Here is a 16,449-nt window from a genome sequence, read left to right on the forward strand (position 1 = left end):
GTTAACAATTGTCAAATTCTGCCTTATCAGTCCAAAGGCAGAAAACCTTTGACAGGACATGAAAGGCTTGTAGTACTTACCCCGAGGGTGAAAACATGTGGTTGTTGTCCGTCTGTCTCAGGAGGGGAAGGAATCCAGTCCAGAGATGTCTGTAGAGGATATACAGGGGGAGAGCAGATCAGAGAGAAATCATTCATCAAAAGCATGTTCCCATACAGTAAAACATTATCAACCAAGTTTCCAATTCACATAGCAAATTGTAAATGCCCCCCCCCCCCCCCCCCCCCCCCCCCGCGATTGTGCTTGTGCAAACATGTATAGGATAAATGTGGGTAGGTTTTCTTGCACATGAGCTATGAGTTATTAGCTTTCAGGGGAAAGCAATAAACTTGGGAACAACAAAGTACACCTGGATTTGCCTGTTAGGTGACTGTATGCATGTGAGTATGTGTCTGTGTGTACATGTTAGAGCTGGTACGATAAACCGAAAATGATCGACACCGACCATACCGATCACTTATGCTGTTTGGGATAGGGGGCAGCATTTTCACTTTTGGATGAATAGCGTGCCCAGAGTGAACTGCCTCCTACTCAGTCCCAGATGCTAATATATGCATATTATTATTAGTTTTTCAAAGCTTGGCCTACCGAATACACAGTGTCTATGGGGTCAAGTTGCACTTCCTAAGGCTTCCACTAGATGTCAACCATCTTTTGAAACTTGTTTCAGGCTTCAGCTATAAAGGAGGGGGGAATTGAAGCTGAATGAGTCATGGGTCTGGCAGAGTGTCTCAGGCTCGTGACGCGCGGTCCCGACAGAGTTAGCTCTCGTTCCAGGGCTTTTCTACAGACAATGGAATTCTCCGGTTGGAACCTTATTGATGATTTATGTTAAAAACATCCTAAAGATTGATTCCATACATGGTCTGACATGTTTCTATGACCTGTAACGGAACATTCAGAGTTTTTGTCTGGACGTAGTGCTCGCGCCGCATGAAGATGGAGTACTGGGCTGAACACGCTAACAACAAGTGGCTATTTGTTCCATAAATGATGGAATTTATGGAACAAATCAGTCATTTATTGTCGAACTGGGATTCCTGGGAGTGCATTCTGATGAAGATCATCAAAGGTAAGTGAGTATTTATAATGTTATTTCTAACTTCTGTTGACTCCAACATGGCGGCTCTGAGCGCCGTTCTCAGATTATGCTTGTTCTGTAAAGTTTTTAAAAAATCTGACACAGCTGTTGCATTAAGGATAAGTCTATCTTTAATTATGTGAATAACACTTGTATCTTTTATCAATGTTTATTATGAGTATTTCTGGGATTTGATGTGGCTATCTGCAAAATCACCGGATGTTTTGGAATCAAAACATTACTGCACGTAACGCGCCAATGTAAACTGAGATTCTTGGATATAAATATGCATTACCGAACAAAACATACATGTATTGTGTAACATGATGTCCTATGAGTGTCATCTGATGAAGATCATCATACGTTAGTGATTAATTTTATCAATATTTTTTTATTTCGCGCACTGCCTTTTCAGCGGAATGTTGTCGAGGGGTTCCGCCCTAGAAAGGTTACCGCAGGCATTTTACGGATATCCTTCATTACTATACATAGCCTATACTAGAGAAATGTGACATTTGAAATTAAATGCGTTTGCTAATATGGGTGATTGTTAAATGGTACAATTGATGACTACAACCATCAAACTAATAGCAGTAGTTGTAGTTTAAAGGATAATAAATATTTTTGTTTATGCAATTTATCATGATATCTATTTTTGACCATATCCCCCAGCTCTAGTATATGTGAATGTATGCTTGTGTGTGTGTGTGTATGTGTGCGAGTAAGTGCTTTTGTGTGCATGTGAGTCTGTGCTAAAAAAGGGGGGGTGTACTTGTGGGTGCGTGTGTGTGTGTCTGTGCATGTGTGTGTGTCTGTGCAAGAAAGATGAGAGGTGACCTTCAGAATTTAGGTAATGTACAGTACACATATAAAGAAAAATATGTGAAGTGTTTTTCCCCCAAGCGAAAGGGTGCAGTGCCTTGAAGACTTAAATGATCAACCAGTAAATGACAGGTTTTGACGACAATAATGACAGATCCCATGTCCTTATAATACATCTGCAATTCTGTATAAAACAATCCTCAATCCTCAATCTGTTATTTCCACATGCATCTTTCTAATGTTTGCTATGTTTTGTTACATTACCGTAAAAATGACCAACTGCAGCCACATAACCTCTCAGACGTTTTAATGCCTATACTTCATGTTTAAGCACTTGACCCCTCGCAACATCTGAATTCCCCTCGTGGTTGAGCGAGCGTTTTACAGCCAGCCTCTCTCTCTCTGATACTTAAGACACATGGACCAATGGCCTAGCCTGGATGTTCCTGTAGAAATGTTCTTTAGTTTTTTTCTTTCCAAATTCCAATGACCCCTGAAGGCAACCAGCAACTGCTGAATCCTGTGGAATGTGCTCTCTGAACTGTACAAAAAGCCCTCAGCCCAAAGGGCACCTCGGAAAACAAAACCTGCCAAGTTCCATTATTTTTACTGTTTCAGTTTGTGGAAAGATGTGTTACACAGTGCACACAGATTTCTGTGTAACATTTATGCAGTGGAAGAAGGATACAAATCTCCCCTTCCATGCTGTACTGTCTATTGTGAAAATAGGCATGGTGATGTTTCTGTTAGCGGTACACAATCATCTAGTCTAGTACTGATGTACTTCAAAAGAAAATACTGTACTGTTTAGTACTAGCATGAAGGCTTAGTAAACATGCAATAAAGGACTAATGACACACCAAATCTGAATCAAACTACTTAACACTTAGCTATATTTGTCTGAATAAATATTCAGGTAGAATGTCACCGCCTTACAAGTTGGATAAAAACATAATTTTCAGTAATTGTTCCATTCTTCCAAAATGACTTGCCGAGTTAAATTTAATACAGCGTTGGCCTGTGAAGTCGTAATACCCTATTCAGGAAAAGCAACAAGAATGCTCTTAGTCTGTGTGACCAATTCAAGAGATTTACAAATATCACACATATCTTTACGCTTAGCCTAAATACAAAAAATGATCTTTAAATTCTATCAACTTATAAATACAGACTGCATTCAAGCATTCAAGGGGCCTAATAATACCATTGGCTATTTACATAAAGCACTGCGCTTAGTCAAGATAAACTATTTAAAAAGGAAAGCAGAAATACCTCCACAGCGGCTATAGAAGAAGAGTCTGTGGATGAAAGAGGGACATTATGCTAACAAGTCAGATTACTGTACACAATCATTTTATCTTTAACGTAAATACCATCCCTGTGTTACGACGGTGGGGGCTTACGGAAAAGTTACCGCCAATAATATTTTCTACAGGGAACCAAATGCTCCTTATCGGTGCTAGGCGAGCAATTCAGGCCCCCGAACAAAGATGAGTCTTCAAACTCATTCCATTCATCACCGGACGTGTAATTACCTTGGGCTCACAGTCTAGACGCTACCGCATTCACAGAATTTAAGACCCCCTCTCTCTGCAACGCCGCCGCCACAGCGCACGCCGCTCTCTCTCCTCTCACCCTCCCCGAGCCCCGGTGAACGTGAAATCTGCCAGCAGATAAATTAACGGAGAACGCAATAAAATGGACACAATGAGAAGAACTTTATCCTCCCCGCTGCTAAATGAGATTTCTTTGAAATGCAGATCAGTGGAGCTAGATTAGTGAGTTTTAGCTGCTGTCAACATCATAACAAAATACAAACGTGATTGTTCGGGCCGGGGCCTTATCTCCGTGCTTCCATCTGCTGCCTGGCTATTTACTCTCCTTGATTTACTATGCAGATCTAAATAAGTCGCATCAAAAGGAGGGCTTACTGCAACAATGGCTTCTTAAGCTTCTACATCAAGGTATTTGAAACCGTAGTCACTTAAAAAGGAGGCCCATCAAAGGCCCATCTCTAATGAACTCCCGTATCAGAGGGGGTTTGTGCCTGTTTTTAATGCTTCCTGTCTGGCTGCTTGTGTGAAGAGAAAGAGGAAGCGCTACAAATCAGAACAACCCACAGCTATAGGAGGTGTGGCTCTGTAGGGCCACATGAGACCAGCTCACTGCATGGGGCCAATACAACCCCAGGTTTGTCAAGACTACTGGAGACAGTGGAATAGAGTGGGACAGAATATAATGTATTCTATTACACATTGGCTTCACAGCATCAACATCAGCAACACTTCAACATTAAGTGCCTCAAATACCTCATTATCACCAAAGGATGGAGGACAGATGGAAAGACAAGGCAATAAACATTGTTTCTGGACACATGTCAATCCATTTCTCACAAGGAGCATGACATCCAAATGCAAGAATGAGCCATATTGTGTTCCCTGCTCTAGTTCTGCACAGAAAAAAACTCTAATCTTCCAAGCTTTCGAACAACGTTTAGGCAATAACCTTTCATTTCATGGTGTATTTGTTACATTCAGCTACACAGACCAGATTATAAACGAAACCTTCAAGATTTCATGAAAAAGAACTGCTTTAAAAAGAGCACGATTTTCATTCCCATCTCGGTTTTAATGTCGGGGCCGAACAAGCATGCAGTTTAGTTTACCAAAGAACAATTAGCCCCTGAGCCCAAACAGACCCTGGCACATGTGGTTGAGAGGCGAGAGCCACAGGGGGGCACCAGATGATGGGTGGGTTGGGAGGGATGCGTGTGGCGCGTGGCAGCCACGCGTGTGCCAGTCATTGGCTCCTGGGCATGTCCTGCCTCACTGCTACTCTCACAGGGAGAAAGAGAAAAAGAGAGAGAGAGAGAGAGAGAGAGCGCCTTCTCCTCCCTGTCCTGTAGTCTCTGGGAGCCACTCCATTCTCTTCAGAATTGCAGGCAGCCTTCCAGATATAGAGCTTACAACAGAGGAAGCATCCTATGGCCTTGTGGCTTTCCTACAGAAACCAGTGTTCTCTACTTCTTTATCCCTCCGTCCCTCATTCTCTCAATTGGTATTTTCCCCCTTTTCTCTTTGTACCGTGCCAAGTGGGCCCAGTGCCAGCTGCATTTGCAACCACGAGTGACCTCTGCCTTTTTTTTCTTGTCTAATGAAATGACAAAACAACAGATTTACATATGCAGAAACAGGTGTTGTAACAGGTTTGACTGCTCTTGACCTAAACCATGTTAGAAGGAAATAAATGCACAAAAGAAAGTTTATTAGCAGCAGCTGCCCGAAGGTATTTAGGCTCTGATGGACACTCAAGTTTACACCATCTGCCTTGCTGGTTGCCAGAAGTGACAATCTAAATCAAAAACCACCCATCAAATATCCTAAAAATAAACCATTGTTTTGCTCTGGCCATATGTTGTGGCCATTTCTTTTATAAAAAGTGGCTGAATGAAGGCTCATGGCCCTGTCATCCAGGGGAACCCTACAAGCCACACAGTAGCCTATAATTACTCTCAACCAATCCCCTCTGTTCTAACCAGAACACTGCGTCAGCATCTCACATCATGATGTCCAAGTCCATCCCTCTGAAATGACAGGATATAAAACTATGGCCCTACGACAAAAAGAACTAGGCCTACTGTCCACGGACAAGTTTGAGGAAACTCTAGCGGGCAAAATGTTGGTATGAAGTGTTACTAATAGCAAGCTAGTAAATAGCTTTACGCTTGTAATGTCACCTGTTATACATTGGCAAATCATTAAAGTATTCAAAGCATTAGAATGTGCTAATAGGATTGTTAGAGACATTTATGATCTAATCAACTAGCCTACATGCAGTAGATATTATAATGTGGCCATGATATCAAAAACACAACAGCAAAACACAATTTCTGAAAATTGCCTCCCTTTTTATATCACTGTAAAAAAAATCATAGCCAAGAATGTCATTTTTGTCGTTTAAAGTGCATCCATGTATTTCTGAAAGACAAAAGCTGCAAAATCCCTATTGTTTTTTTTCCCGGCTGTTTTTATTTAGACGAGCCAGTGAGACAGAAGGAACAAGCCTGAGACAGTCGTGACCCTGCCAGAGTGTTGTAACTTGTTGTAGAGCAACGCCGGCAGAAGGCAGCACCATATGCCCCCAGCCCCGAGCTCGATGCTCTTTCTGCAGCCTAATGTGCCTGTCAAAAAGCATTACCCTCACAAATCCTGTGTTTTTACAACATGTTTGAAATAAACAGTCCCCCCCCCCCATCTCTCTCTCCCCTACAGAATTGTCCTCAGAGACACACAGCACCAGTGAGAGGAAGGTCAGTGTTTGTTTGTGTTCCTGCTGTTTGAGCAGCACATGCCTGCTTCAAATCAATACTAGCCATTCCCTCCCTTTTTTTTCTAGAATTCCTAAAAGGACAACTTCAATGAGCCCCAGGTGTTTAAAAAAGCCATGTTCATTTGACCAACAATTTAATCAGATTGTAAGATGAAGCTAGCACACAGATCTAGACATGACTCATTACACAATTTTGTTTCTCAATTAACCGTCAAACAATTGTAGAGTTAAGACAATAGCCCTGTTATTTCTCAATCTGTCTGATGTGAGTGGTTGTTTACAGTGATACAGACAGGGTGGTGGCAGATTTTGCCTGAGTGATGGCGACCTTGCCGTTCGCTATGAGTGACCCTCCATCTTTGATATAGGGCAAGACCTTGCAACCAACACATTCTTTCACACCAGTCCAGTACACTGTCCCTTCTTTCTCCATCCAACCGTGACTTAAAGAAAAGCAAAAAACTGGCATTATTTTACACTGCTGTGACCATAGCATAGAGAAGGGATGGGTAACTCCATTCCTTGGGGGCCTGATTGTTCTCACACTGACTCCAGTAATCAACTAATAGTGATCTTCAGTTTAAAATGCAATTAGATTAATCAGCTGTGCTAGGGATGGGGGGGGGGGGAAGTGTCACCACTCTGGGCCCCCGAGGACTGGAGTTGCCCATCTCTGTCATATAGAGTAAACAAGTGTTGGCTGCAGAAAGCAGGAGAAAAACGTGAACAAGAAGTGACCCAAAACGATCAAATCTATTCTCGCATGGGAATCAAACAACTAAAACAGAAATCACACAATTGTACAGATAATGCAGGTTGAAATGCAGCAAGTCCCACGTAACAGGTAGAACTAATGGCCTTTTAAAGGTGGTTCAATTGTCAAGGTCTAGGTCATGATCAAGCATCTACTGCTAGGCCTTAGCTTGAGCCGATACAGCAGGACTGCGTTGGTAGACTGCAATGGTAACAATGCTTTGTTGGTTAGTGGTAAAGCAAGTTTGTTTACATCAGTCACAAGTCATGCTGCAGTTTGCGTAGGTTCTATTCTTTGTTAAAATACAGGAGTCATTATGAGGTTTTGGGAACCCGCTGAACCTGCAGCGCACATGTGTTTGGTCATTTGTTTGTAGTGCAACAACCCTGAGATCGTGGCATGGTGACGTACAACGTGATATTTCGAAACCTTGCTTTCTTAAAAACACGGCATTTAGGACTGTTATACACAAATAGAAATATTGGCAAGTGTTTCAAACTGACAAGTGAGAACAGTTATCAGTATCCCATTGTTCTAAAATGAGTCATAACGCAACGAGCAATGAGACACTCCTCCAAACTTGTCCGGAAAGTCAAATAAATGCTCGGTGTAAAATAAACCCGTCTGGGGTTGAGACTTGTTTCAAAGACAACACTTAACACAGCCTTGAGTCTTGAGTCAAACCGCAATCTCAGTTGAATCCGTAACCTCTGACTCCACCCAACACAAGCTTTTCTTGGCCAAAAGCCACAGTGTTACTTATCCAGAACAGCAGAAAGTCCAGCTTATAGAAGTGACCCAGAGCGCAACTAAAAAAAGTCTGAGCTCCCGGCCTCTTCGTTACTGGGGCACACAAAACACCATTACCATTATGTGGATAATTACAGTGCCTGGGGGCCTCTTAAGCATGCTATATACTCTTTTATCTTAAGAAGTCAATCTCTTCTTGGCTGACAGCTAGGAGCATATGATCCTGGTAAACAAATATTTTCACGCAGCACAAAAGTGCCATTAAAGGCCAAAACTGTCAACACAAATTCCATTCTTTCTGAAGGAAGGGAGGGAGGGATGGAGGAAAAAAAAAGACTTGATCACCTCTGGTTGCTTTAACTTGCATGGAGGTTGTCATGGAAACATTTCTATGAAGTTAACGGGATAAAAACAGAGCTTTCCAGTTTAATTGGCTTAGAGAGCAGAGTTGACTTGCCCATAAATTAAAACACAGACAGGGTACAATGCTCATATTTAGACAAAATGAAACTATGGTGCTCCACCCTTTTGTTTTTCCTTTTTCCCCCCCAAAAAAACAGAGCAACACCTCTAAGGTTGAGCAAGCTGCCAGTTTTATTAAAAAGGAGACGCTGGGGGGGGATGGGTGGTGATACGATACAAAAGCTAAGAGAGAGGCTAGAGTTTATATAATGAAAAAGTAGTTATTTGTTTCAAAGTTGATCTGTAATAAATTAAAAGAAAACAATATGTACTTTATTCTAAAGACAGAATGCAGTGCATGACATGTCCTTTGAATGATTTAAAGGAAGACTCAATATACATGAAAAACAGAACAAGTCATATACTATTTCTAAGTTACTAGCATACATTTTTTTTTTTACCAGAGAAAAAAATCATGCATTAACCGGTCGGCTGAAATCTAACACTTAAAGGTGCAATATGCAGAAATTCCTCTGCCACTTCCTAGTTGCTAAAATTCTAATAGTTCACCTAATTTCAGTTCATGTGACAAAACAAGCAATGTATAGTGTAGATTGTCGAGAATCATTGTACCATCTAAACCGCTGTGGAAACCGCTATCTTTTCAATAACCAAAAATATTGTGTTTTCAGCTGTTTGAAGGTAGTGTAGAAAACCAAAAGTAAAAGATGCAAACACAAAATTTATGAGCGGGAAGCATAGAAATAGCGTACATAGAACAGATCTACCGCTTTTTAGACTTGCTTTCAATGAGAATGACAGAATGCCCCAAAAGTTACATATTGCAGCTTCAATTTTGATAAATGATTGAAAGGTATGATAAACGTATACACATTAATCCTTGGGAGGACATTCATTTTCATATTACCATAATGTAGTAGCAAACCACAAAATGATAAATGCAGCAATCAAAAAATGGATGCAGAGTGACACAATAGTAAGTGCAGCGTGCTACTAATGCTGGCCAGATACCATTTGTCCACATTCAACCATATAGCCTTGACGCAGACAGCAGAGTGAAATATTAGGTTACTTTCCCAAAAGTGAACATCAACAACAAACTAAAAAGCCCTGAAACAGGGCCTCTATAGCTACAGACTTATATAGTTCCTACCAGGCAATGATCGCAGAGGTTCCAAACAAGGAGTTGACAATAGTATGGTCCTAAAATGAGGGCAAAAGTGTTGAGTGATGAAACAGTGAAGCACACCTGCATTTCAGGCTGGGGAACACCTGTGCACCCACGGCTTGAACAAAAGAGTTCAGTCGTGTTAATCCACCAGGGGTGAAAACTGATCACAGGCCATGTGGGAACTTTGTTAGCGTTTCTATAAGAAAGAAAAAAGCTACACCTAGGCTATCGATTTAGGTGCAGCGCTAACTAAAGTAGAGAGGTACTTCAGAGTGTTTTTAAGGGGTGGGGGGGGGGGGGGGGGGGGGGCCTTAACCAAGGTGTAGCAACCTATCGTCCAAACTACAAGTCCATGATGCTCATTAAGAACTATGAGGATAATACTGAAACTGGCATCTCATTTTATATCTGGGCTGTGAAGATATGGAACATGCTGTAATGGAGCAAGAATGCAACGGTAAGGTGTTACCCATTGATCTTCATCATCATCACCATCAACAACAATAACAGTACAACTAGTTATACCATTATACGTTTGCTTTCATTTTAAGCTTTGGTAGTCTGAACAGCAACAGCAGTTCGTAGCCAGAAGCAATAGTAATGCAATAATAATGTAATAGTAATAGTAACTGTAGTGTAAAAAGGAACATCAAATAATAGTAAAGTAAGTTACTGTAGTAGTACTATAGTAGTAGAAGGTGATGATAATAGTAAGAACTGTGGCGCAACTGATAACGACACTGCTGCGACTTCTCATTACACAGATAGTAAACTAGATTGCAATACATTATTATCAACAAATTAGTTATAATAGCTCAACTTTTAGTTTTAGAGAAAAAAAAACGTTTTCCAATATCTACATATTAATAAGATAGTGGTGAATGCTGTACATTCCAAATGATCATTATATTCAATGGCCAAAAAAGATTTCATTTCAAACTTGAATTGTTACATTTAAATGAGACTACTTTGAGATTCCATTCCAGTGAATGACTATGACTATTACATTAAAAAAATATATGTTTTTATTAATTCAAAAACATCAGAATAAGTTAATACATCTCTGAATTGGTAGGCTACTTTCAACTGGTTATCTACAACTGTTCTACCTGACTTTTCAACCTATGCAAAAATGGTCTTCCATAACGTTTCATTGTATTGTTATTAGTGCTAATGGCAATACATAGTTCCATCTTTGATATACTGAAAAGAAAGACGCATAGGATACATTGTTGCATATCGGCTTCAACGAGCCAGTGGTCATCTATAGAAGAGTTCTATCCTCCCTATTGGCTGCACACGCTGGACAGTGTTGCTTGAGGGTCCTTGGCAACGAAAAAGCACAAGTCGACTATTGTGTGAAGTACATGAAAGGAACCAACATGAAATATGTAATATATATATATATATACATACATATGCAATATGCAGTTGTTGGGATGATTTGAAGTTGTTCACAATCATCCGCACAAACTATGGCTTCATCATTTAAGTTAGTGGACAGTAAAGAATCTATGAAGAGAATCAGTGAAACTCAAAGAGGGTGGATAGAAAGAAACACTTTGGTTCAAACTTACCAAAACGCAGGTTTATTTCCTCCAGGAAAACAAGAGCCACCACGTGAGAAGAAGTTGGTGTACGTTCAGCTTCAAGAAATCTTCACACGTGACTGTACAAGTAACCATAAAGCAGAAAACATGAACAACAAGCCGTAGAGTAAATAAAAGCTCAAATATTCCTCCGTTGGCGCTGCACTCATACAAGCGTTGTCTTGCACTCCTGCTGTCTCCAGTCAATGCTGCTGTTATTACTAATGTAACAGAAAAGGCAGTACACCGAGTCCGGTTTGAATACTCTCGCATGACGCGCAATGCGAAGAAGTAGCTTGTTTTCGCAATGCGATTCAATACATCGAGATGTATTCCACGAACTATTTTGGACTATCTTATTACAATACAGCCCCAGGGGAGGCACTTACCCGGAGTTGAATGTTATTCTTTTTTTTTGGAGCGCTACGACCCCCCCCCCCCCCTATATGACGTCACGTCCACCTGCTTTGTAAACAAAAAAACTATTTTGGAAGTTACACGGTTGTTTTTTTTGTTGTAAGTCAAAGATAAGCAAACAGTCCCATTGCCAGTTACATCTTGTTTCCAGATGAAGCCAGCTCCCATATCTACTGTAGAGTTGATCTATAAAGTCGGCCACTGGAGAGAAACGTATTTAAATATCCAAATAAGGTGTATTATATTGTATAATAAACATATGCATTGTTATTTGTAGACTAACCTACTGATCTTAAACAGATATGAATCAACGTGAGCATCAATACGGATATTTATTTGGAAGGTTTGTGCACACCATGGAAATAAATTATGTAGACAACAAAACAGCAATTACTAAAACGTTTAGTGCACATTTACAAACTAATCAGTCCCAAATAAGGGTGCATATTGGTAATGTCAGCGCAAAGAAAATGCATTAGCAAAAATATATAGCCTAACGGGATGTTCTAATATTTGAGGTAATTCTACTCTTTTGAAATAACTATTTACTATATTTTCATGTGAAGAATAGATATTTTAAAATAGGCTATGATTCAGGATGAGATCATTTAAAAAAAAACAATCATCAGAAGAAACTATAAATATAGCTATTGTTGACATGTACATGGTGATGATAAGACGTTCGATCTATTGATGCGTGATCAATATACTTACTAGTAATCCTTGTGCCATTGCAGTTTGATCAGTCGTGTTTGTAAAACATCTCAAATTGGACCAGCGCTATTAAGACATCTATTAATGTTTTAAACCTTTAGAAATGTTAAAAGTATTTGTCATAACCCACTGTCCACTGCAGTGAACCTGCAGCATTGACCGGTGTGGACCGCAGAGATTGACGTTCAAGGTCTGACCTGTTGTATGTCGTTTTTATTTACTCTCCCTATAGATACAATACTGGGTGAAAGTTGTTTGTTTGACATATACAGGAAAAACACATTTTCATATATATACAGGAAAAACACATTTTCATATATATATATATATATATATATATATATATTAAATTACAAATTCGGCTTTATGAAACTGAAACAATTGTGTGTTGATTAAAAGGTTGATTGAAATCACTTGCTTCCGATTTTATGTGTATAAAGAAGGTACATTAATTTCAATGTGACGTTCAAACCTCTACTTTGTTTAAATGTTAGGGATGTGCTTCTGGTATTTTATTGTTCCGTTTTGTTGTGCACAACAAATACACAATAATCTTACGTCAAAAAAAAATATTACATATCATTGTCAAACTTGTAAACAATTGAAAACTTGCAATTTACACCAGATAATCTGTATGTGCATGTGTGAGAAATATATAAAAGGGAATATTGTACATACACCATTAAATACATTCATATATATATATTTTATAAACGACGATTCCGATTAAAATATTAAAATAGTTTAAAATACAATATGTTTTTCGTAAAAGATCCAATTCCATGACATTTTGGAAGATTCTGAGTGAGATTGAGCATTCCATCATAATTTCTATAAATAGGAGGAAAGATCATTTGTAAAAAAAACGATATCGCTGATGTGTGGAAAATGGTGCTTTGCTGCCACCTACTGGTAATTTAGTGTATTTTATTCACACAGGTCACAGGTATGTACTGCATGTCTTATAATACGCTAACAAATGTGTATTGTATACCGAGCTATTATTGACTTTACCTAACCTAATGCATTTGATGATGTTGACATGCATATAAGCGATCAAAAGTCATATATGTTGAGGTCAGACATGGTGTGCTGAGTAGATGACCTAATGCTGTGTCAAAGTACTTGGGCATGGAAGAAACCGTCTTTGGTCATACACTGATCTGATTATTCAGTACAGTAAATATCATACTCATGTCAGTTTCATGTCATTTTATGTAGAAATACAAAATTTCAGGGTAGCCTAGAGGTTAGAGCGTTGGACTAGTAACCGGAAGGTTGCAAGTTCAAACCCCCGAGCTGACAAGGTACAAATCTGTCGTTCTGCCCCTGAACAGGCAGTTAACCCACTGTTCCTAGGCCGTCATTGAAAATAAGAATTTGTTCTTAACTGACTTGCCTAGTTAAATAAAGGTAAAATAAAATAAAAATGCACTGTCTTGTTGTCATGTTGACAACAAAACAAAAAAAATCCATCGAGATTCATTAACAACCTTACACAAAGAATCCATTGAGAGTGAAACCGGTCTACATACCTGGGCTGTATTGTATAACTAGGCCTACAGCCTGTTGAAAGGGGTATGTTAGATTTACAGGTGTACTTGCATCTCCTATCTGACCAGATTCAAGGAATTAAAATGTAATTTTACAAGGTAGATGTTACTCTGGCATCGTCATCAGAGAGGTGATTGTTTGAGAGCCAGGGAGAGCTTGGCTACTGTACAATAATTTCCTCTGAAGTTGCTTCATTTTCTAAGTCCCATCTCTTTGTCCTCAATAACCTGAGGCTTGGGCGATTATAGTAACACGATGACAAGAGGGTATAGGAGAGATGATGAATCCACAGGATTGAGACTTGGCCCTGGCACCACTTTTGATCCATGTCTGGAGGACTTTATCGATACCTGCAAGTGACAGATGCAAACTGCATGCAACACTTGCAGTCTGGGCAACCATAAACACCATACACTACTAGTAAGTGATGATCTCATTCTGTCATTCAATAGATGCGCACAGATGAGTTCAATATACATTTTTTGCCTCTGTCTTAAATGTGTCATATTTTTTTCGTTATTACTGGTACATTTCTTTATTGCCACAGATATGAGAGACGTTATGTTGGGACGGATGACTGCAGGGGCCAGACTAGCATATTGTATGAGACCTATTAATAGGCCTGGCTTACACCACAATATTCAGCTGTAACTGAACCCCGTATGTCAACTCACGTCCTCTCGAGTGTCGCCACAGCCAGGGGCACTCTGGTTCTGTCCTCCCTTCCCAATGTAGACAGACAGCCAGCCCACTGATGTCTACAGACGATCCAAGGCCTCTCGGGCCCTCAAACTTCATGGAGGCTCCAGACACCAGAACCTGGGGAAGCAGGGATATTAAAGAGGGGGGAGTGAGGGAGGAAGAGGAGCGAGGAAGCCGATACACACAGAAAGGCGCCACGGACGAGTCGGACGAGTCAGATGGTTCGGAGCCCGAGCCCCTGGCCGTCATCCGTAGGAAGGTGTCCTTTGCTGACGCCTTCGGTCTGGATCTGGTATACGTCAAGGAGTTTGACAGTACAGACCTGACCGGGGCAGAGGTCGCTGACCCCCCGGAGCCCGAGGTCAAAGTTAAAGAACCGGACGAGTATTTCCTGTCATCTTTGTTTACCGTGCCCTCGTCTCAGGAGGAACTCGAACAGAGACTCCAGGATCAGAAGCTGGAGCTGGAGAGCATTGAGTTACTTCCTGGCACGACCGCGCTCAGGGGTATTGTCAGGGTGGTGAACCTGTGCTACAATAAATCCCTTTATATCCGGATCAGTCTGGATAGCTGGAAGACCAACTTTGACCTGCTGGCTGAGTACGTCCCGGGCTCCAGCGATGGAACAACAGACAGGTTTGCGTTTAGGCTTACCCTCGTGCCGCCCTTTGAGATGGAGGGAACCAGAGTGGAGTTCTGCCTCAGATACGAGACATCAGTGGGCACTTTTTGGGCAAACAACAGTGACATGAACTATGTGCTGTTCTGTCACAAAAAGGGAGGCAGAGATCTGATAGCAATGGAGCCTCAGCTAGAGGAAGTAAATAACTGGAGAGAGAAGAGAACCTGTCTGAAAGTCAACAGGTGAGGAGTCACCCCAGTCCTATTCTTGTTCCCTCTGCTGACAGTAAGCGATAGAAACACACTATTACTGAAGTATTAAATAACTAAGTATTAGTCACTATAGCATAGATTACAAACAAGTAGTTCTGACAGCAAATTGAGTAATTGGCTTAAAACATATTATTATATCTTAGTGAAATAGGAAAATATTTGATTATTAGTGTGACACATTTATATATCTATATATATATATGGAAAAAATATATTTATATTATTCTAGATGGATCACCTGTGCATGATTGTTGGAGTTAGCTTTTTCAGAGATGTCCGTTGTGCTCGGCCACAGTATCAAATAGCTCCCCATGGGATCTAGTGTCAGTCCAGCTTTCCATGACGTCTGATATTGACTGGGAAATCAAATGTTTCCATTTTTATTTTATTTTTTACTTTAGGACCAAAATCTTAACAACCTCTGTGTTTTGGTTCTCGAGGAACAGTAATTCCTTATTGTTTTGCCCCATAACATTTCATGTAATTTGGTCTGTCCTCTGTGTTGACAGTAAGATGAACAGTGCTGAGGAGAACCCCGCGGAGGCCACTACAGATGCTCCAGGTGTGTATATCGCTCATATTATGTCTGTGAAATGTGAACGCCATGCTTGGGAATCTGAGTCTTGTGAGCAATTTATTTTCCAGATTCAGCCACACACAGAGCAGAGGGGACTGGCAGGAAAAAAGTGGAAAACGCAGAGCATCTGCTCTCTATTCTGCATCATGAGGATTACCGTCACAAAAATTTGGTGAGGTCAATCATTTGTACTCAAGGGCTGGTAAACATTTTGACATGTCCTGAGTGGGGTGCTTTGCAACTGCCACATACACATTTGACACAAAACAATATTTAACACATTTCTGGCCATAAAATACATATAGTTAATACATGTTTGACCGTTATTACCAACCATGCTCTTTCTGCAGTGAGGCATGTCTGTACTTCAGCTAGTTACGCGTGAGTCAGTGTAACATACTGCACAGTACGTGAGGAGACAGTGAGGCATTTTACATGATACTTGAGAGCATACCATACATTGTTTTATTGCAGTCATGTGTGCCACTAGTAACTGCAGAGGGCAAGTATGTATAAAGAAAAATGGTATTGCAACCAAAGTACCAATCTCATTGCAATATTCTACAAATTTACACATTTGTTTTATTGCAATAAGTTGCAATATGTTTTCTA

The 16,449-nt window shown here is 40.3% G+C and overlaps 1 protein-coding gene across 10 annotated transcripts in view; it reads right to left on the bottom strand.

The window, feature by feature from the left end:
• Nucleotides 1–11,343, bottom strand: part of LOC109864633 (forkhead box protein P2) — a 114,587-nt gene extending 103,244 nt beyond the window's left edge. For 7 of the 10 annotated variants that reach the window (XM_031797942.1, XM_031797939.1, XM_031797941.1 and 4 more), the window contains exons 1-2: nt 10,968–11,342; nt 81–149 (exon numbers count right to left, since the gene is read on the bottom strand). The gene's annotated coding sequence lies outside the window, so the exon portion shown is untranslated. Of the gene's footprint in view, nt 1–80; nt 150–10,967 lie in introns of all 10 variants that reach the window. The other 3 variants (XM_031797934.1, XM_031797940.1, XM_031797947.1) reach the window with 2 other exon arrangements.
• Nucleotides 11,344–16,449: the final 5,106 nt, after the last annotated feature.

The sequence above is a fragment of the Oncorhynchus kisutch genome, linkage group LG19, assembly GCF_002021735.2.
Source record: "Oncorhynchus kisutch isolate 150728-3 linkage group LG19, Okis_V2, whole genome shotgun sequence".
Lineage (NCBI taxonomy): Eukaryota > Metazoa > Chordata > Actinopteri > Salmoniformes > Salmonidae > Oncorhynchus > Oncorhynchus kisutch.